A 22,034-nucleotide genomic window follows, 5' to 3' on the forward strand; every position below is an offset into this window, starting at 1 on the left:
GTATTAGAAGAGTTAGTAACACTCTGGAGAGACAGCAAGGATGAGGGTGCTCAAGCCCGTCTGTGGATTTGGAGTCCCTTTTTATACATTTTATACATTTCAGAGGAAGGGAAGCAGCCCCATGCCGGGCAACTTATGAGCAGTCCATGCTACGCACTATGATCAGGCTGTCTGTAATTCCTAGGTGGCAGGGATGAATGTGTGACCTTTAGGGTGTTGGGGAAAGGGGAGGAGAGAACCATTTAGTTAATGTGTTTCCATCATACCTGTGTTTGCAACACTAACTACTGATAGCTTGGAGTGTGCTGATCTTGGGCCTGTATGGAAAGTCAACTATCATGGCAGCTTTAAAAAAAAAGTATCACTTCAGAAAGATCTTTGAAGGAGAGTCTTGCATTAAAAGATCCATGATGGGTAGAGTCCTCATCCCCAGTGAGTGATCTCGCAGCTCTTCTGTCGCTGGTCCATACCTGCCACACCAGAGCGTGATGGTGTGTATGGATCAGAAGGACTTCTACGTGGGCGATGAGGCCCAGAGCAAGAGAGGCGTCCTGACCCTGAACCCCACTGAACACGACATCGTGACCAACCGGGACAATATGGAGAAAATCTGGCACCACACCTTCTATAACAAGCTGTGTGAGGCCCCCGATGAGCACCCTATGCTACTTTCCGAGGCCCCCCTGAACCCCAAGGCTAACCGTGAAAAGATGATTGAGATCATGTTTGAGACCTTTAACACCCCAGCCATGTACGCAGCCATCCAGGCTGTGCTGTCCCTGTATGCATCTGGTCGTACCACTGGCATTGTAATGGACTCTGGAGACGGGGTCCCCCACACTGTGCCTATCTATGAGGGCCACATTCTTCCTCATGCCATCCTGCATCTGGACCTGACTGGCCGGGACCTGACCTCGTGAAGATCCTGACCAAGTGTGGCTACAGCTTCACAAGGAGAGCTGAAAGGGAAATCGTGCATGACATCAAAGAGAAGCTGTGGTATGTTGCCCTGGACTTCTAACAAGAGATGGCCACTGCTGCATCCTCTTCCTCCCTGGAGAAGAGCTATGAGCTTCCTGATGGCCAGGTCATCACAACTGGCAATGAGCAGTTCTGCTGCCCTGAGGCTCTTCTCCAGCCTTCCTTTCTGAGTATGGAATCCTGTGGTATCCATGAAACTACATCCAATTCCATCATGAAGTGTGACCTTGATATCTGCGAAGACCTCTGTGCCAACACAGTGCTGTCGGGTGGCACCACCATGTACCTAAGCATTGCTGACCAGATGCAGAAGAAGATCACTGCTCTGGCTCTTCGCACCATGAAGATCAAGGTCATTGCTCCTCATGAGCACAAGTACTCAGTATGGATCGGTGGCTCCATCTTAGCCTCACTGTCCACCTTCCAGCAGATGTGGATCAGCAAGCAGGAGGTCAATGAGTCCAGGTCCTCCATCGTCCACCACAAATGCTTATAGATGGACTGTTACTAAGCTGCGTTTTAACACCCTTTCTTTTGACAAAACCTAACGTGCCCAGGGAGGAAAAAAAAAAAAAAAACGGGAGACAACATTGGAATGGCTTTATTTGTTTTTGTTTTATTTTTAATTTTTTCTAAAGTTTTTTTGTTTGTTTTGGCACTTTTGACTCAGGATTTAAAAACTGGAATGGTGAAGGCAACAGCAGTCTGTTGGAGCAAGCATCCCCCAAAATTCTACAATGTGGCTGAGGACCTTGATTGTACATTTTTTGTTTTGTTTTTTGTTTCGTTTTAGTCATTCCAAGTATCAATGGGATATGGCTACAGGAAGTCCCTCACCCTCCCAAAAGCTACCTTTAGTCCCTAGAGGAGGATGGCCAAGTCCACTCCCTGAGTTCACACTGGCGAGGTGACAGCATTGCTTCTATATAAATTATGTACTGCAAAAATTTTTTTAAGCCTTCTGCCTTAATACTACTTTACTTTTGTTTTTTAATTTTTGAATGGTCAGTCAGCCATCCGTGCTCCCCCTTTGTTTTTTGGTCCCCTCAACTTGATGTATGAAAGCTTTGGTCTCCCTGGGGGTGGGCTGAGGTGTTGAGGTAGCCAGGCCTTGCCTGTGCACTGACTTGAGACAATTTAATAAAAGTGCACACCTTACCAAAAAAAAAAAAAGATCCATGAGGAATGTGGGAGGCCCACAGTTCTTGACCATTCATTCTATACGAGGAGAAACACTGCTGCTTCAGACTAAATAGGGCACAGAGATTATTATATGAAAAAAGGCTGTCTGAGCACCAAACACCCACATGCAGAAGGCATCCAAAGGCTGATGAAATAATATCCTGGAACTATGCAGTGCCTTATATGGGTGACAGAAGGGTGACTAGGGTGGGAGTGTGGACCCTGAGTGCGTAGCTGCTGCTGGTCAACAGAAAGGGTGAAGCCACCAGCCTCGTTCTTTCTAGGTCTTGAAAACTAACAGGATTTGGTTTCCTTGCATTTAAAATTTGTTTGCAAAAATGGTGGCTTGATTTCATTGTACTCTCCCTTTGTGAATAGGAGTGCATATCACCAGTATTCCAGATCATCATCAAAGTTTGGGAGCCACTGAGAGTCTCTTGATGTTCAGAGCTGTGCTAGCTAGAAAGGCATCGTACCCTAAAAGGGACTATACCCAGAACCGAACCCACACTTAATTTATTTTTAAAAATATATTTTATTAATTTATTCATATTACATCTCAATGGTTATCCCATCCCTTGTATCCTCCCATTCCTCCCTCCCTTCCATTTTTCCCTTACTCCCCTCCCCTATGACTGTGAATGAGGGGGACTTCCTCCCCCTGTATATGCTCACAGGGTATCAAGTCTCTTCTTGGTAGCCTGCTATCCTTCCTCTGAGTGCCACCAGGCCTCCCTATCCAGGGGATGTGGTCAAATATGGGGCACTAGAGTTCGTGTGAAAGTCAGACCCCACTCTCCAGTCAACTGTGAAGAATGTCCTGTCCATTGATTGATCTGGGTAGGGGTTCCAAGTTTACTGCATGTATTGTCCTTGGCTGGTGCCATAGTTTGAGCAGGACTCTTGGGCCCAGATTCACTTATCATAATCAATTAATTTTCTTGTAGGTTTCTAGGACCGTTTGGATCCTTCTATTTCCACATTCTCCCATGCTTCTCTCACCTAGGGACACAACAGGATGTCCTCTCCTCTGTCCCACTTTCCTGGTAAGTGAAGACTTTCATGGGACATGCCCCATGACTCTTTCTGCTTCTGGGTTAACTCACTCATTATGATCATTTCTAGTTCCATCCATTTGTCCACAAATTTCTGCAATTCCTTGTTTTTAATAGCTGAGTTTAAATGATGAAATTTGAGATTTTGGAACTGATAAATTTCAGATAATAGTGATTCTTTTTAGATGCTGCTATAATAAATGGATGAAATATTTGGGAGCTATAGATGGGATGAACACAATTGTACATGAGAGAAACCTATAAGAACATGCTACAGATAGCCCAGTTACAGTCTCTCCAGAGTATCCACCTTCTTGTCTCCATAACCAATGAATATGTTACAAGTCCAGTGAAAAAATAAAGCTGCAAATGTTATTACATGCAATGATTATCAAATCATAAAATATGGACATGAGACGCTCTCTGGGTTGGTCCACTATGGTCCTTAGCATACTGCAAAGGAAAAGGATGACAAAAAGAGAAATGAGCCAGAAAAATGTCATGTGACAGGTCTGTACCTCCCGTTGCTAGATCTGAAGATGGTGGAAGGATCAAGGAGATCACAAACCAAGGCATGCAGAAGGTTTCAAAAGCAAAGTTTGGAATGGACAACCACCTTGCTGACACCATGGTTACATCCCAAAGAGACCTATGTTGGGTACCTACTATGCAGAATTGCAATATAATTAACTTGTGCTGTTTCAAGGCACTAGGTTTATGGTTAGTTGTTACAGCAGGAATACAGAAATACACATGAGAATAGAAACATTCTACTAGCGATTCTAAGCAATGCTTTATTCTTTTTCTTAATTGATTTTTTTTTTACCTTACATCCAGATCGCAGCCCCCTCCCTCCTCTCCCCTAGGTCCCGCTCTCCTACCCTCTTCTGCCTTTACTGCTGCCCTTTTCATCACCCACTTCCTACCAACCCACCCTGGCACATCAAGTTGCTTCAGGACGAAGCACATCCCCTTCCACTGAGGCCAGCTAGTGGAAAGTGATCCACAAGCAGGCAATAAAGTCCGTGTCAGAGACAACCCCTGCTCTGCATTCAAGGGGACACACATGAAGACCAAGCTGCTCATCAGTTACATATGAGTCAAGAGCCTAGGTCCAGCCCAAGCATGCTCTTCGGTTGGTGATTCAGTCTCTGTAAGCCCCCATGGGCCTAGGTTAGTTGACACTCTTGGTCTTTCTACAAAGTTCTTGTCTCCTCTAGGTCCGGCTATCCATCCCTCTACTCTTCCACAGACTTTCTGAGCTCCAACTAATGTATGCCTGTGGGTTTCAATATCTGTTTCCTTCCGCTGCTAGTTGAGTTTCTCAGAGGACAGTTACGCTAGGCTCCTATCTTCAAGCATAGCAGAGAATCATACATGGTGTCAGAGGCTGCTTCTCTCCCAGGGGTCGATCTCACATTGGACCAGTCATTGGTTGGGCATTCCCTCAATCTCTGCTCCATTTTTATTCCTGCACATCTTGTAGGCACAATAAATTTTGGGTCAAAGGTTTTCTGGATTGGTTGGTGTCCCCTTCCCTCCACCGGAAGCCCTGACTGGCTAGGAGGTGGCCTCTTCAGTCTCGATGTCCCCTGATGCCAGGAGTCTCAGCTAGAGTCACCCTCATACACCCCCAGGAGCCTACCCTGTCGTGACTCTTCAGCTCGTCTCAGAGATGGCCTCTGCCCACAGTTTCTTTTCTCTCTGAAAGCCCTCTGTCCTCCTGGCCCTGCTCTCCCCACATCTGATTCCTGCCCGAGCTTCCCTCAGCACCCTCTCTTCTATCCTGTACCCTCTCTTCAACCACTTCTGCTCTCCATTCTACTTCCTCTTCTGAATGAGATTCAAGCATCCTCCTTTGGGCCCTCTTTCTAATTTAGCATCTTTGGTTCTGTAGATTGTAGTATGTTTATCCTTTACTATATGGCTAATATCCACTTATAAGTGAGTACATACCATGTGTGTCTTTCTGAGTCTGGGTTGCCTCACACAGGATGATCTTTTCTAGTTCCATCCATCTGACAATTTCATAATTACCTTGTTTTTAGTTGCCTAGTAATATCGCACTGTGTAAATAAACCACAATTACTTTATCCATTCTTCAGTTGAGTGACATCAAGAATGTGTCCACATTCTGGCTATTATGAGTAAAACTGCTATGAACACAGTTGAGCAAATGTCGTTTTGTATGGTGGAATATGTTTTGGGTACATGCCCAGGAGTGGTAAAGCTGGGTCTTGAGGTAGAGATATTTCCAATTTTCTGTGAAAGTGCCATATTGATTTGCAAAGTGGTTGTACAAATTTGCGTTCCCACCAGAAATAGAGGAGTGTTCCCCTTTCTCCACATCCTCACCAGCATGTGAGGTCACTTGAAATTTTGATGTTAGACATTCTGGTAGGTGTAAGATGAAATCTCAGAGTCATTTTGATTTGCGTTTCTTTGATAACTAAGGACATTAAGTACTTCTCTAGGTGTTTCTTGGACATTCGCTATACCTTTGTTGAGAATTCTTTTTTGCTCTATACCCCATTTTTAAAATTGTGGTGTGTGTTTTGTTGGTTTTTAATTTCTTAAGTTCTTTATATATTTTGAATTTTAGCCCCTTGCTGCATGTAGGATTGGCAAAGATCTTTTCCCAGTCTATAGGCTGCCAGTTTGTTCTGTTGACAGTGCCTTATGCATTACAGGAGCTTTTCAATTTCACAAGGTCCCCTTTATTAATTGTTGATCTTAGAGCCTGAGCTGTTGGTGTTCTGTTCAGGAAGTTGTCTCCTGTGCCAATTAGCTCAAGGCTGTTCCTCACTTTTTCTTCTAATATATTTCGTGTTTCTGGTTTTAGGTTGAGTTCTTTGATCCACTTTGACTTGAGTTTTGTGTAGAGCGATAAATGTGGCTCTATTTGCATTTTTCTATATACAGACATCCAGTTAGACCAGCATCATTTGTCGAAGATGCTTTCTTTTTTCCATTGTATGGCCTTGGCTTTTTTGTCAAAATCAAATGCCCATAGATGTGTGGGTTTACTTCTGGGTCTTTGATTTGATTCCATGGATCAACCAGTCTGTTTCTATGCCAGTATCATGCTGTTTTTATTACTGTTGCTCTATTGTACAGCTTGAGATCAGGCATGGAGATACCACCAGAAGTTCTTTTATTGTATAGGATTGTTTTAGCTATTCTGAGCTTTTTGTTTATCCAGTTGAAGTTGAGAATTGTACTTTCATGGTCTGTAAAGAATTGTTGGTAGTTTTATGGGAATTGAAAATAGACCTCTTGAAACTGAAAAGCTTCTGTAAGGCAAAGGACACTGTTAATAGAACAAAACAGCCGTCCAAAGATTTGGAAAAGATCTTCAAGAATCCTACATCAGATAAAGGGCTAATATCCAAAATATAGAACTAACTCAAGAAATTAAACATCAACAAAATAACCCAATTTTTAAAATGGGGTGCTGCTTAAGCAGGGAATTCTCAACAGAGATCTCAAGTAGCCTAGAAACACTTTTTAAAATGTTCAACATCCTTAGTCATCAGGGATATACAAATCAAAACGACTCTGAGAGTCTGTCTTACATTAGTCAGAATGGCTAAGAAAAAAGAACTCGAGTAAAAGTAAGCTACCTGGTCTTCAACTCCCTCAGAGACTTGAGAAGAAATAAACTTGATTATCTGAATATGCCAGGAGTGCAGGTTAGTAACTCTCCAAATGAAAATATAACAGAGACAGTTTTCTACCTGAATAGTCTCCCAAAACTCTCTATAACGTTGAGCATCTTCTTCGGCCTTCTGGCCCAATATCTCTGACAGAAACTTAGTTTTACAATGAAGCTTAGTTGTTTAGGGGTTAAGATGTATTCAGGTCTAGATAGGTGTTCTAAGTTGATAATGACAGTATGTGATGGAGACTGATTTACATTCAGAAATGTAGATGCACCAAGATAGGAAAGATGTCTTCTTCAAGGCTGTCAAATACAAATAGCTAAAACACTAAGAATGTAACATTTATATAATTCCTGATTGTGTCATGGTTCTTCTTGCTATAGATAATCTATTGTGTGTGTGTGTGTGTGTGTGTGTATATATATATATATATATATATATATATATATATATATATATACACATATATATGTTAAAATAATTTTTTTTAAGATCCTAACGTATAGCTTATATTTTAGCCCTTTGAGGTCACATAGTGTCTTTTCTTGGGAAGTTTAACTTTGCTTTCTATCTTTGTCTTAGTGTCAGATGGTCTCCTGACCCAGGACAGGTATGTAGGAGGAAAATTTAAAACAAGCATGCTTGGGTTGGGAGACAGGGTGTCTAATCCAACTCCAGAGCCAGCTCTTTAATAGAGTAGTACAGCATGAAGCAATAGAATTTCAACCAAAATTAATGAAAAGAGATGGGGAAGAATATGCCATTCTCACCAAAGGAAAAGCCTACCAACAGGGCATTCCAATTCGGAACATCTTTGACCAATATCCAAGGGCACCCAGAGTTATTTTAAAAAATATAAAAAAATCCAAAACAAACTTGTTATTAAAGGTAAAAGCACAGAACGATGCAGATACCTCAATTGTGGGAGAATTCAGTGCCCCATTCTATCCAACGGACAGATCACTGAGGCAGAAACATAATAGAGAAACAATGAATCCAATGGACCCAATGGTTATCTACAGAACTTTTCACCCAACAAAAAAGAGTACTCTCTCTTCTTTGTGCCGCATGGAACCTTCTCGAAAATTGGCAGTATATAGTCGGACACAAAGAAAAACCGTATACAAAAATTGAAATTACTCATTCTGCTTTCCCAGATCACCATGGATTAAGATGGATCTGAACAACAGAAATATCAAAAACCCTACACAATCATGGAAAATGAGCAACTCCCTACTCAGTGACAACTGGTCCAGGGAAGAAATTTAAAAAAAAAAGAAACTAAAGACTGTCTAAAATTCAATGAAAATGAAGGTGCAACATACCCAAGCTTATGGGACACAATGAAAGCAGTACTAAGAGGAAAGTTCATAGTACTAAGCGCCTTCATACAGAAATTGGGGACATTACATACTAGTCAATTAACAGCTTCTCTGGATGCTTCCACAACAAATGAGGCTGACACACCCAAGAGGAATAGATGGCTGCAAATAATCAAACTCAAGCTGAAGTCAACAAACTAGAAACAGAGAACAAGACTAAGAGTGAACAGAAGCAAGAAGCAGTTCTTTAAGAGGAAGAATGAAGGGAATCAAGGGGCAGTCCTATCAGAAAGTCAACAAGATAGACAAAAGACACACACTTAGCCAAACTAACTAAAAGGCAGAGAGAAAATATCTAAATCAACAAAATCAGAAAGGAAAAACAAAACAGAACAACATCTCCATAACCCCTAGGAAAAGAAGCAGTCATTGTATGTCTCCCAACCAGGGGGGGGAAAAAGCCTCAGGGCCAGATGATTTTAGCTCAGAATTCTACCAGACTTTCAAAGAAGAGCTAATACCAATACCCTTCAAAATATTGCACAAAATAGAAACAGAAGTAATATTGCAAAACTCACTTTATGGGGCCACAATCATTCTGGTACCTAAAACAGACAAAGACCCATCAATGAAAAAAAATTCAGGCCAATTTCCCTTATGAACACTGATGAAAAATATACTCACAAACTGAATCCAAGAACTCATCAAAGATATCACTGGCCACGACCAAGTAGGCTCCATCCCAGGCATACAGAAGTGGTTCAACATATAAAAGCCCATCAACGTAATCTGTCATATAAACCATGGAAGGAAAAATGAAACATGATCACCTCATTAGATGCTAAAAATCATGTGGCAAAATTCAACACCACTTCATGATAAAGGCCTTGGAGAGATCAGGGATAAAAGTTCTGATAAGATGGAACACTGACTACTTACTAATTACTCCCAAGCACAAGATTTTAATTTCCCTTTGGTGGTATACTGAATATAGACCTGAGGGTGCCTCTCATCATGCTAGAAACAAGTCTGCCCAATCTGTATACCAATTCTTCTGAGTGAGAAAAGAATGTCCACGCTTTTACTGGGTCTCAAAGGCATAAGCCTACCCCAGATGTCTTATAGACACAACTTTAACTTTTGTCCCTAGTCTGTATGTGCCTCAACAAGTTTTTACCTGGCTAACAGACTCCATCCAGAGCTGCTGAGAGGTGGACCTACGGGAAGTTGATATAAACCAATCTCAAAGATGGGACTACTCTCTGTCTCTTCAGCTGGATCAGCTAAACAGATGCTTTTGGTAAGTGCCCCATTACCTAGCCTTTGACTACCTTTTCAGCCTTTCTAGGCCCCAATAACAGCACCCCTAATGTCACTAGGGAAAAAAAGTGACAGAAGAGAATGACATTGCCCATTGTCCCACTTTATAGGCTGAAATGCTGAGTCAAGGCCAACTCTCTGGCAGGAGGGACAAATGGCCACAAGGAAAAAAGCTCTTAGTTCTGTTTAAACCAGTCAACCTTGCCACTGCATTTGGACTCGGCTGTTGGGTGGTCTGGTCAGAGAGTCTCTCAAAACTTGGGTAGAGCATTCATTGTTAATAACTCCAAATATGCCTACTTAAGATAACCAGAGCTGAACACTTAATATTCCTTCCAAAAAGGAAATAGGAAAGAGGCTTGGCCCTTCCTGGGAATGTCCAGTCCAAATGCAGCCCACCTAGGAAAGCACTCACAGCCCCACCCACAAGAGTTGCTGCAGCACACACAAACAGGTTCCCTCTTCTCCACTGCATTCAGTAGTTTTGCCAACACTTTACACTTCACTCAGCCCTCATCTTGTCCATCAACTGGCCAGACAGGAGGCAGACCTGTCACTGCTCAAGTCTCCTACCTTGGCTTACAAGCTCTGCCCACTATGCCTACATCATCAGCCTCAGCTGCACCTAAGCATCAAGCCCCGCCTTCCACTACTACCTAAGTCATCACAGCCCCATTAAAAACAACTCCAGTAAAAGCTACCACAGCAGAGAAAGCTTCTGTTCTCCCACCTGCACCTACAGCTCTTTAACTCAGCACTCACAGCTTCTCCCTGTGAATGTACAATGCTTCACTGCCCCCTACAGACAGGGTTCTCATCCCCTGGGGCTCAACCCCCACAACAGCTATGTATGTTGAGGTTCCATTTGTAACAGTGTCAAAATTCCAGTAATGAAATAGCAACAAAACACATGAGGGGCTGTGTTAAAGAGTCACAGCATTAGGAAGGTTGAAACCCACTGCCCTTCCTTGACCTTTGCAACCAAAGCCCCCACCCACTACACTATCTCAGCAGGTCACAGTGCCCCACTGCTACAGGTGTTCTCTGCCAAATGAAGGTCAAGTGAGGATTCAGCCTTCTGCCCCCTCCTCAGAAAGTGACCACTCACATCATAGCCTTGGCCTGGTGCTCTGCATTCCCTGCTCACTTATCTCACCACTCACACAGCCCAGCCCACAACAACTGCCACAGCAGAAACAGCCCTTGGACACTCTTCTCCTTCGGCAGGTCCAGGCAACACTCAGTAGTTATCAAAAGTTATACAGACACAATCCAGCACTGAGCTAAAGGCCAGACTACATCAATCAAGCCCTGCTTCAGCAGGAGAGCTCAGTCCACCACTCTTCAGTCAGCTCTCACAACCCCACACTAGTATACACCTACAGTACCCCATCCTGCTCTTAGGGTGACCCTGCCCCCTCTCAGGTCAACATCCAGAGCCCAGCCCTATTTTGTAAGAGTTAAGTCCCTTAACTCCATGCTGCAGGATCCATAGCCACGCCCCCAACACCCCACCACTTCTGCTTCCCTAGTAATTTACTGGGCCCAACACATCCAGGTTGGCCCTAACACCTGTGCCTCAGTATGTCTACCTTTCTGGCTCAGGTCTACGCACTCCAGAACACCGCCCATCCCCCTCCCCTGCCAGTACCTTTTCCCAAGGGATTCCACAGTGCACAAAGTTTCCTTCTCTAACACTTACTAGGTCCAGATCCACCCACCCTTCCACCCTAGCCTACAAGCCCCGCCCAGCACTATGACCTCCACAGTCACAGCCCCACCCACAAGAGCAGCACCTGTCCTCCTGCTGCAGGGCACCCTATCCTTACTTCCACGTTTTCTCAAGAATCCTTCTCCATTCAGCCCTGGCTCATCCCCTGACACTCCTTTTTGACTTCTTTCTGGGCCTGCTGTTATGGACCCTTGCCCCTGCCCTCTTTAGAGGTCCTCAGGATGTGCCTGATCCAATAGTGTCCCTAATGGTTAGAGCAGCCTGCTCCAGTGATCTCACAGTGGTCTGCAGAAGACCAAACCTCAAATTTCAACACTCAGGAAGCAGAGGCAGGCTGAGAACTGAGTTCAAGGCCAGCCTGGTCTACAAAGTGAGTTCAGGATAGCCAAGGATACACAGAGAGACCCTGTCTCTGGGGGAAAAAAAGAAAAAGAAAAGAAAGAAGAAAGAAAAAGAAAAGAATAGATGTGTCAGGGGCTGGACAAAGGCACCTGAGTGGATGTCTGTAAACTTCCCTCAACAGTTTTACAGGAGCAGCTTGGGCAGGTCTAACCAATGGTACTCTGTGGTGCTGTGCATCCCCTCACCTGGGGTGGGTGTCTTTCGACTTGAACCTGGATGCATGGCCAGGACACTGTGAGCTGGAGGCCTGTGCTACCTGATGACCACAAGGCTGAGCCCAGAATGGGACCCTAAGACTGAAAGCCTAGGAAACCCCTCGAAGGGAAGGAAACTCTGGAGCAGAGTTTGTGCCCTTTGCCCTCCTGTGGCTGTGATCTCCCTCCTGGAGGGTCTCAAGCATTCTCTGTGTACTTTAAACAACTTACTTGAGATTTTATAGGTTATGAGAAAGCTTCTTGCGTTTTTTTTTTTGCAAATACCTATCCATCTCAATCTTTATATACAAACCCTTATATATCAAAATATGTTTATTTTAGCTGCATCACATTTCTATCTATTAATACCATGAGATTGAATAGTACTATAGAGAAAGCCGATCCCACTTTAATATAAAATTTCCTGAGAAGGCCTGCTTAGAACAACTAACTACTCTTTTTTCTTTTCTTTTCTTTTTTTTAAAAGATTTATTAAGTACACAATGTTCTGCCTGCATGTAAGCCATCAGGCCAGAAGAGGGCACCAGATCTTGTTATAGATGGTTGTGAGCCACCATGTGGTTACTGGGAATGGAACTCAGGACCTTTGGAAGAACAGCCAGTGCTCTTAACCTCTGAGCCATCTCTCCAACCCAACTAACTACTCTTTAGGGAATTGAGACACAACCGAGGCTACCTTCCTTTAGCAGCTCGTTACCCCTTACAACTTTAAGTATTTTGTTGTTGTTGTTGATGAAATTTGTCAGTGGCAAACTGTTAGTTTTTGGAAGTACTACGTTACTGTTATGTATCGTGTAAAACTGTATAAAAAGTAAACTAAACATAACATCAAAGTCAAAACATAAACTTCATGTGTCCATGAAGTTGACCTCATAGGTAGTTGATAGGGTGGGTGGAGAAGAGAGGAAGGATAGATACATTGTAACTCTCCCACAGACAGGGATCTCAACACATGGGTTGCACCCCCCAAACCAGCTATGTATGTTGTGGTTCCATTTGTAACAGTGGCAAAATTCCAGTAATGAAATAGCAACGAAACACATGAGGGTCTGTGTTAAAGAATCACAGCATTCAGAAGATTGAAACCCACTGCCCTTCCCTGACCTTTGCAACCACAGCCCCCACCCACTACTCTATCTCAGCAGGTCACAGTGCCCCACTGCTACAGGTGTTCTCTGCCAAATAAAGGTCAAGTGAGGATTCAGCCTTCTGCCCCCTCCTCAAAAAGTGACCACTCACATCATAGCCTTGGCCTGGTGCTCTGCATTCCCTGTTCACTTATCTCACCAATCACAGAGCCCAACTCACAACAACTGCCACAGCAGAAACAGCCCTGGGCCCCCTTCTCCTTCAGCGGTTCTGGGCAACATTAAGTAGGGACCAAAAGTAACACTGACACAATCCAGCACTCAGTGAAAGGCCAGACTATCTCAATCAAGTCCTGCATCAGCAAGAGAGCTCAGCACACCACTCTTCAGTCAGCTCTCACAACCCCACACTAGTATACACCTACACAGCCCTGTCATGCTCTTAGGGTGACCCTGCCTCCTCTCAGGTCAACATCCAGAGCCCAGCCCTATTTTGTAACTGATCACCTAGCCTCCCAGACAGGCAGCCCCTTACCTCCACACTGCAGGATCCATAGCCACGCCCTCAACACCTCACCACTTCCTGCTTCCCTAGTAATCAGGTGGGCCCCTCACACCATGGTTGGCCCTCACACCCCTGCCTGAGTCTGTCTACCTCCCTGCCTCAGCTCTAAGCACTCCTGAACACCGTCCCTCCCCCACCTCTGTGCGCATCTGTTCCCAAGAGATTCCACATTGTACAAAGTTGCCTTCTTTAACTCTTACTAGGTCCAGATCCACCCACCCTTCCACCCTAGCATACAAGCCCCGCCCACCACCATTGACCTCAGTAGTCACAGCCCCACCCACAAGACCAGCACCAGTCCTCCTGTTGCAGGGCACCCTATCCTTCCAAGTTTTCTCATAGACTCCTTCTCCATTCCGCCCTGGCCCATCCCCTGACACTCCTTTTTTACTTCTTTCTGTGTCAGCTGTTATGGACCCTTTCCTGCCCTCTTTTGAGAGCCTCAGGATGAACCTGATCCAATAGTGTCCTTAATAGTTAGTGCATCATGCTGCACTGATCTCACAGACTGCATGTCTGAAGACCAAGCCTGTAATCCCACCACTTGGGAGGCAGAGGCAGGTGGAGAACTGTGAGTTCCATGCCAGCCTGGCCTACAAAGCAAGTCAAGGACAGCCCAGGGGACACAGAGAAACCCTGTCTCAGAAAAAAAAAAAAAGAAAAGAAAGAAAAAGAAAAAAGAGAAAGAAAAGAAAAAATGTGTCAGGGGCTGGACAAAGGCAGCTGAGTGGATGCTTGTAAACTTCCCTCAACAGTTTTACAGGAGCAGCTGGGGCAGGCATGAGCAATGGTACTCTGTGGTGCTGTGCACCCCCTCACCTGGGATGGGGGTCTTTGGGCCTGAACCTGGATGCATGGCCAGGACACTGTGAGCTGGAGGCCTGTGCTGCCTGGTGACCACAAGGCTGAGCCCACCCAGCGACCCTAAGACTGAAAGTCCTGGAATCCACTGGAAGGGAAGGACACTCTGGAGCAGAGTTCATGCCCTTTGCCCTCCTGTGGCTGTGATCTCCCTCCTGGAGGGTCTCAAGCAGTGCTGGGTCTGCCCCACCTCCTGCCACCCACTCTTTGTCCTTCCTTCTGACTGTGGAGGCAGACAGGTGGCAAGCTCTGTGCTGCTCCTCCTGGGCCCTCCCCTTCTTGCCATTAGGCTCTGAGCTCAGTGAGGAGGCCCAGGTCAAATGTCCTGTGTGCCCTGAAACTCCACTGACATTGATGCTCTGCTCCTTCTCAACATCATGCACAGCAGTGGGGTTTTGCTTAAGGACAGGCCATGCAAACCTGGGGTTTGGTGCTCTTGTGCCTGTCTGTGCAGTTTGAGAGTCTGGGGTGGGGGAGGGGAAGTGGCACTCACTGGATAGGATGGAGGCTTCTAGAGAAAGGCTCCACAAGGTCCTGCCAACAGAAGTGGCCATGCCTGAGAGAACACAGAGGAGGGAGTGTTCCCTTGCCCTATTCAGGTGTCACAACTGTGTGAGTTGACATCAGCATAGAGACAGTCAGTCCTCTGATTGTCCTGCCTGCTGACTCACTCTGAGGTCACTGCCTCCAGTACCAACCCTAACTTCAGCTGAGAAGCACTTACAGAAGACACCATGCTGCCCCTTTTGGTCAACAAATTCTGGACTGTTAGGTCCAAAGACATCTAGTTCCCCTTCACCAAAAGGAACCGCTTCCCTTCTGACAGGCAAAATGGGCAGATAGCTGTGTCTGATGCCTATGAGCACAACAAAACTCATGCTGGCTTTCTGGCTACTTCAGTATAACAAATGTCTGCTTAAAAATAAGTAAGTTTAAAAAAAAAACACACAGCAAGGATTACTAAGCATGGTTGCTGGGATCTCACTGAATGACTTACTTTGTGATCATCATATTTTACCTGGGTAAAGAAATCTTTATTTTGTTTTATAGATAGGATTTCTTTCTTCTCTCTCTCAGGAAGTTGTCTCCTGTGCCAGTATGTTCCAGGCTCTTCCCCACTTTTTCATCTAAGTGACTTAGTGTCTCTGGTTTTATGTTGAGGTCTTTAATCCACTTTGATTTGAGTTTTGTGCAAGGTGACAAATATGGGTCCAGGTGCATTTTTTTACACATGGACATCCAGTTAGACCAGCACCATTTGTTGAAGATGCTATCCTTTTTCCATTAAATGGATTTGGCTTCTTTGTCGAAAATCAAGTGTGACCATATGTGTGTGGATTCATATCTGGGTCTTCGATTTGATTCCACTGATCAACCAGCCTGTTGCTGTGCCAGTACCATGCTGTTTTAATTACTATTGCTTTACAGTACAGTTTGAGATCAGGTATGGAGATTCCTCCAGAGCACATTTTATTGGACAAGATTGTTTTAGCTATTCTGGGTTTTTTGTTTTTCCATATGAAGTTCAGAATTGACCTTTCAATGTCTTTAAAAAATTGTGTAGGTATTTTGATAGGGACTGCATTGAATTTGTAGATTGCTTTTGGTAGGATGGCCAGTTTTACTGTGTTAATTCTCCTGATCCATGAGCAAGGAAGATCATTCCATCTTCTCAGGTCATCTTCAATCTCTTTCTTCAGAGTTTTGAAATTTTTTTCAAACAAGTCCTTCACTTGCTTAGTTAGAGTAACTCCTAAATATTTTATATTGCTTTTGGCCTATGTGAAGGGTGTGGCTTTCCTAATTTCTTCCTCTGCAAGCTTGTCATTTGTGTATAGGAAGGCTACAGACTTTTTTGAGTTAATTTTGTATCCAGACAATTTGCTGAAGGTGTTTATCAACTGTAGGAGTTCTCTGGTGGAATTTTGAGGGTCACTTATGTACACTATCATATCATCTGCAAATAGGGATAATTTGACTTCCTCCTTTCCCATTTGGATACCCTTGATCTCCTTCTGTCGTCCTATTGTTCTGGCTAGAACTTCGAGTACTATATTGAAGAGATATGGAGAGAGTGGGCATCAATAGAAGAATGGATAAAGAAACTGTGGTACATATACACTATGGAATACTATGTAGCTATTAAAAACAAGGAATTCCCGAAATTTGTGGATAAATGGATTGAGCTAGAAATGATCATAGCAAGTGAGTTGTCCCGGAAGCAAAAAGTCTCAAATGGTATATACTCACTTATATCTGCATATTAGCCCAAGGGGCATGTCCCAGGAAAGCCTTCACTTACCAGGAAACTGGGAGAGAGGAGAGGACATCCTATTGGGAATCTAGATGAGAGAAGCATGGGAGAATGGCAAAGTAAAAGGATCCAGAGGGTCCTAGAAACCAACAAGTAGAACATTATGATAGGCAGATTTGGGCCCAGGGGTCCCACTCAAACTAAGGAACCAGCCAAGGACAATACAGGCCATAAACTTTAAACCCCTACCCAAATCTAGCCAATGGACAGGACATTCTCCACAGTAGAGTGGAGAGTGGGATATGACTCTCTCACATACTCTGGTGCCTCATATTTGACCATGTCCCCTGGAGGGGAAGACCTGGTGGCACTCAGAGGAAGGACAGCAGGTTACCAAGAAGAGACTTGATACCCTATGAGCATATACAGGGGGAGGTAATCCCTCTCAGGAACAGTCATAGGGTAGGTGAATAAGGGGAAAAATGGGAGGGAGGGAAGAAAGGGAGGATACAAGCGATGGGATAACCATTGAGATGCAACAAGAATAAATTAATAAAAAAAATCCCTAAAGAAAACTGAAACAACCTGATGTTAGCATTTCTGAGTTCCTGTAGATGTTGGCTTTTTATAGTTTCCTGTTTAATGCCATCTAGGATACGGATAACTATATTATTCTACAACTGAATGGCTTACTTGACAAATACTGAATAAGCTTTTCAGGGTATCTGCCTGCATCTGCAGACACACACAAACGAGTTAAAATGTAAAATAAAATTATCAGTCTAAACTATCTTGTTTGTAAGGACCAAACAAACTCCCTTTGGAAAAAGAGACTCCATTTTGCAAAGGACACTCCATTTTGTTTTCAATCTAGGCAAGGGCTGAACCCAGATTCCAGACTAAGCACACACTAGCCTAAACAGAAACAATGTTCACTGGCCACTCAATCAGCTCACCTTGGGAAAGTCCAAATACACTCTCTGCTGGTCAAGCTGAGAAGCAGGGTGTCTGGCACATAGCAACAACCAATTAGGAGAGGCCAGGTCAAGGTTCCTAGTGCCCCCATGACGGCCTCAGCCAATATTTTCTATAGGCCAACTTGCCCCTACATCTATTACCCAACCATGAAACTCTAAGTCTTGTAGCTCTCTGCTTGCAGCTTTTCTGCCCAGATGTCATCCAATCATATACTGTGGAACCCAATTCTTTGTCTAAAACCTATAACAAACCCCTTTCCATTGAGAATCCAGGCCACTTCCCTGCACCTGCTGCATCAGCGCATTGGAGGTGTGTCCTGGGTTCCAACCTGCAATATAAACACAACCTTGTCACTGCATTTGGACTTGGCTCTTGGGTGGTCTGTTCGGAGAGTCTCTCAAAATTTGGACATAACATTGTTAGTAACTCCAAACATGCCTACTTAAGATAACCAGAGCTGGATTCGTGAACACTTAATATGCATTCCAAAAAGGTGATAGGTAAGATGATTGGTCCTTCCTGGGAATATCCAATTCAAATGCAGCCCACCTAGGAAAGCACTCACAGCCCCACCCACAAGAGTTGCTGCAGCACATACAAACAGGCTCCCTCTTCTCCACTGCATTCAGTAGTTTTGCTAAAGCTTTACACTTCACCCAGCCCTCATCTTGTCCATCAGCTGGCAAGACAGAAGGTCGACCTACAGGCCTGCTTAAAGCTCCTACCTTGGCTTGCAAGCTCTGCCCACTATGCCTACACCATCAGCCTCAGCTGCACCTAAGCATCTAGCCCTGCCTACCACTGCTACCTAAGTCATCTCTCCCCCACTCACAACGCCTCCAGCACAAGCTACCCCAGCAGAGACAGCTTCTGTTCTCCTACCCGGACCTATAGCTCTTTAACTCAGCACTCAAAGCTTCGCCCTGAGAATGTACAATACTTCACCCCCCCCCCTACTGACATGGTTCTCATCCCGTGGGTTGCGACCCCAACACCAGCTATGTATGTGGAGGTTCCATTTGTAACAGTGGCAAATTTCCAGTAATGAAATAGCAGCGAAACACATGAGGGACTGTATTAAAGAGTCACAGCATTAGGAAGGTTGAAACCCACTGCCCTTCCCTGACCTTTGCAACCACAGCCCCCACCCACTACTCTATCTCAGCAGGTCACAATGCCCCACTGCTACAGGTGTTCCCTGCCAAATGAAGGTCAAGGGAGGATTCAGCCTTCTGCCCCCTCCTCAGAAAGTGACCACTCACATCATAGCCTTGGCCTGGTGCTCTGCATTCCCTGCTCACTTATCTCACCACTCACACAGCCCAGCCCACAACAACTGCCACAGCAGAAACAGCCCTGGGCCCCCTTCTCCTTCAGCGGTTCTGGGCAACATTAAGTAGGGACCAAAAGTTAGACTGACACAATCCAGCACTCAGAGAAGGACCAGACCTCAGTGAAGCCCTGGATCAGCAAGAGAGCAAAGCCCACTACTCTTCAGTCAGCTCTCACAACCACACACTAGTATACACCTACACAACCCCATCCAGCTCTTAGGGTGACCCTGCCTCCTCTCAGGTCAACATCCAGAGCCCAGCCTAATTTATAAATGATCACCTTGCCTCCCACCCTGGCAGGCCCTTATGTCTATGCTGCAGGATCCACAGCAACACACCTAACACCTAACCACTTCCTGCTTCCCCAGTGATCAGGTGGGCTCCACCCCATGCAGATGCAGGTTGGTCCTCACACCCCTGCCTCAGTCTGTCTACCTTCCCCCCTCAGCTGTTAGCACTCCAGAACACCGCCCCTCCCCCACACATGGTCCCCCTTCTAGTGCCTGTTACCAAGGGCACAAAGTTTCCTTCTCTAGCTCTTACTAGGTCCAGATCCACCCACCCTTCCACCCTAGCATACAAGCCCCGCCCACCACTATTGACCTCAGCAGTCACAGCCCCACCCACAAGACCAGCACCAGTCCTCCTGCTGCAGGGCACCTATCCTTACTTCCAAGTTTTCTCATAGACTCCTTCTCCATTCAGCCCTGACACTCTTTTTTGACTTCTTTCTGGTCCAGCTGTTATGGACCCTTGCCTGTGCCCTCCTTAAAGGTCCTCAGGATGAGCCTGATCCAATGGTGTCCCTAATGGTTAGAGCAGCCTGCTGCGCTGATCTCACAAACTGCCTGTTTGCAGAAGGCCAAGCCTTTAATCTCACCACTTGGGAGGTAGAGGCAGGCTGAGAACTGTGAGTTCCAGGGCAGCCTGGTCTACAAAGCAAGTCCAGGACAGCCAAGGATACACAGAGAAACCCTGTCTCAGAAAAAAAGGAAAGAAACAAGGAAGAGAATAAAGGAAAAAGAAAAAGAAAAGAAAGTATGTGTCAGGGGCTGGGCAAAGGTAGCTGAGTGGATGTTTGTAAACTTCCCTCAACAGTTTTACAGGAGCAATTGGCTCAGACCTGACCAATGGTACTCTGTGGTGCTGAGCACCCCCTCACCTGGGGAGGGGGTCTTTCGTGGTCATAAGGCCCCTCAAACCTCTGCATCCCCATCTACATCCATGGGGACATCTTAAACCAGAACCTGGGGCATCAGTAGCCATTTTACGAGATTCCTGAAGGGAAGGAGCCTGGTGGTTTATGCAGCATTCCTGGGACTTGGGATGGGTCTCAGAGCCATTTTGTGACACAAGTATTCCAGCACCTGGGGATTTGAAGGAGCAGCCTTTTAGTGCCATGCCCAACAGAGAGATGGTGAGGGAAATAGGCAGGTAGCTTTTTTTGGCATCCAGGGACTTGGGGTAAGGTCTCAGAAAACTTTTCTAATGCAAGATTTCCATCATCCGGGGACTTGAAAGAGGAGCCTTTTGTGCCATGCCCTACTATGTTGCTGCCCTTTCTGAGTCACAGTGGGCAGTTTATAGCCATGAAAGGCCCTTTTCAGGATAGAGACATTTTAAGATAAAGCAGTGTTCACACTAGTTAGTGTGTCTCCAAAGGCCTCATGAGAGTTGGCATGAAAGCCTTGCCTGCGGCCAATCTCAGAGGTCCCAAAGGCAGCATGGGAGTGGGAGTAGGAGGCAGGGAGGCCAAGCACCAGAGAGAAGGGCCCACAGTGTTTCAGCTCTTCCCCTGTGTGATCACTGCAACAAACAGAGTCCCATTAGCCAGAATCAGCCTTTAACCCAGCCACTTCCTGTGGACACAATGCTAAAGGGCTGACTTTTGGAGGTGGAGTTACTCCCTACAGTGTCTTAGTGGTCATTGTGTGTGGGACCCAAGAGGACAGCAGAAGCCACACTCCACCTCGCAGGAACCTCTGGACTAGGGAGACAAGGTTCACACCATACTCTCACCTGGTTCTCAGGCATGGGGCCAGTTTTGGGTTTCAGAAGCAGGCAGGGCTCCAAGCCAGAGCCCAGACAGATAGGTAGACAGGGAAATTGAAGCTACATTGTTTTCTTTTGAGGCTCTAAGAAACCAGCCTAATCTCACTTGAGGTTATTTTCCCTGCTCTGCCTTCCATGTCTGTGTCTTAGGACTTGAGAGTGTGAAAGCTCTGTTTTTAGGTTTCTGCTGCTTAGAGGTTGCCTGAGGGCCAGCTGACAGGGAAGATCTCCTTCTCTGCCATTTCCCATGCAAAAGAATTTCCTGGAAGGCAAGGCAGGCTCTCAGAGGCAAGGTGACAGCACCAGCTGAACTATAGAGTTTTCACACACACACACACACACACACACACACACACACACACACACACACACACACATACACACCAGACAGCAGGCACTCTCTGTAACACAGAAGAGACAGACACATATAGGGAGAGATATACACAACAAAATCACAAGACAGCTTTCAGGTAGGCACATGTTCAGACTCATCCAATCAAGAGACCGGGGACCTTAGACACAGGGAGCATGAACTAATGGATTCAAATCTGGGCTCATTCTTGCAGTTGGAGCTCAGTAAGAACAAGGAGGGGTGAGTTTATTTAGCAGTCAGTCTCAGAGGCTGAGAACGTCCTAGGCCTGGGTTAGAGTGTACAGAGGTAAGGAGCTTCCAGGACCAGGCCTAGGCTAGCAGACAGAGGCACTAGTCCTTTGAGACAACAGTTGAAACAGGCAAATAAAAGAGCCTTTCACAGGACCCCATTCAGAGCTTCTGGACCAGGTTCCCTCTATTTGCTTTTGCTGCTGTGTCTTAGGTGGACACCTTCTGCATGTCCACTTCCCATTGCAATTCTTCCTTAGTCAGGCAAGATTCCTATGAGCCAAGTGCTGAGCCAATCATGCAGGCTTTATTAGCTGTAGCAGTGGCCATAAAACTATCAGCATAGCTAGGGGATGCGCCATTGCAGGCCTCACAGAGGAAGATGCTCCTGCCTAGATTCCCCTGGCAGATACTGCACTACAACCCATCT

At 45.4% G+C, this 22,034-nt stretch overlaps 1 pseudogene across 1 annotated transcript; it reads left to right on the plus strand.

The window, feature by feature from the left end:
• The first annotated feature begins 422 nt into the window (after nt 1-422).
• On the plus strand, nt 423-1,524 carry LOC311602494 (actin, cytoplasmic 2-like; annotated as a pseudogene). The gene has a single exon. The product of its transcript is annotated as an actin, cytoplasmic 2-like (transcript).
• The last annotated feature ends 20,510 nt before the right edge of the window (nt 1,525-22,034 follow it).

This window comes from Acomys minous, assembly GCF_964271855.1.
Source record: "Acomys minous genome assembly, chromosome: 7".
NCBI classification, from domain to species: Eukaryota; Metazoa; Chordata; class Mammalia; order Rodentia; family Muridae; genus Acomys; species Acomys minous.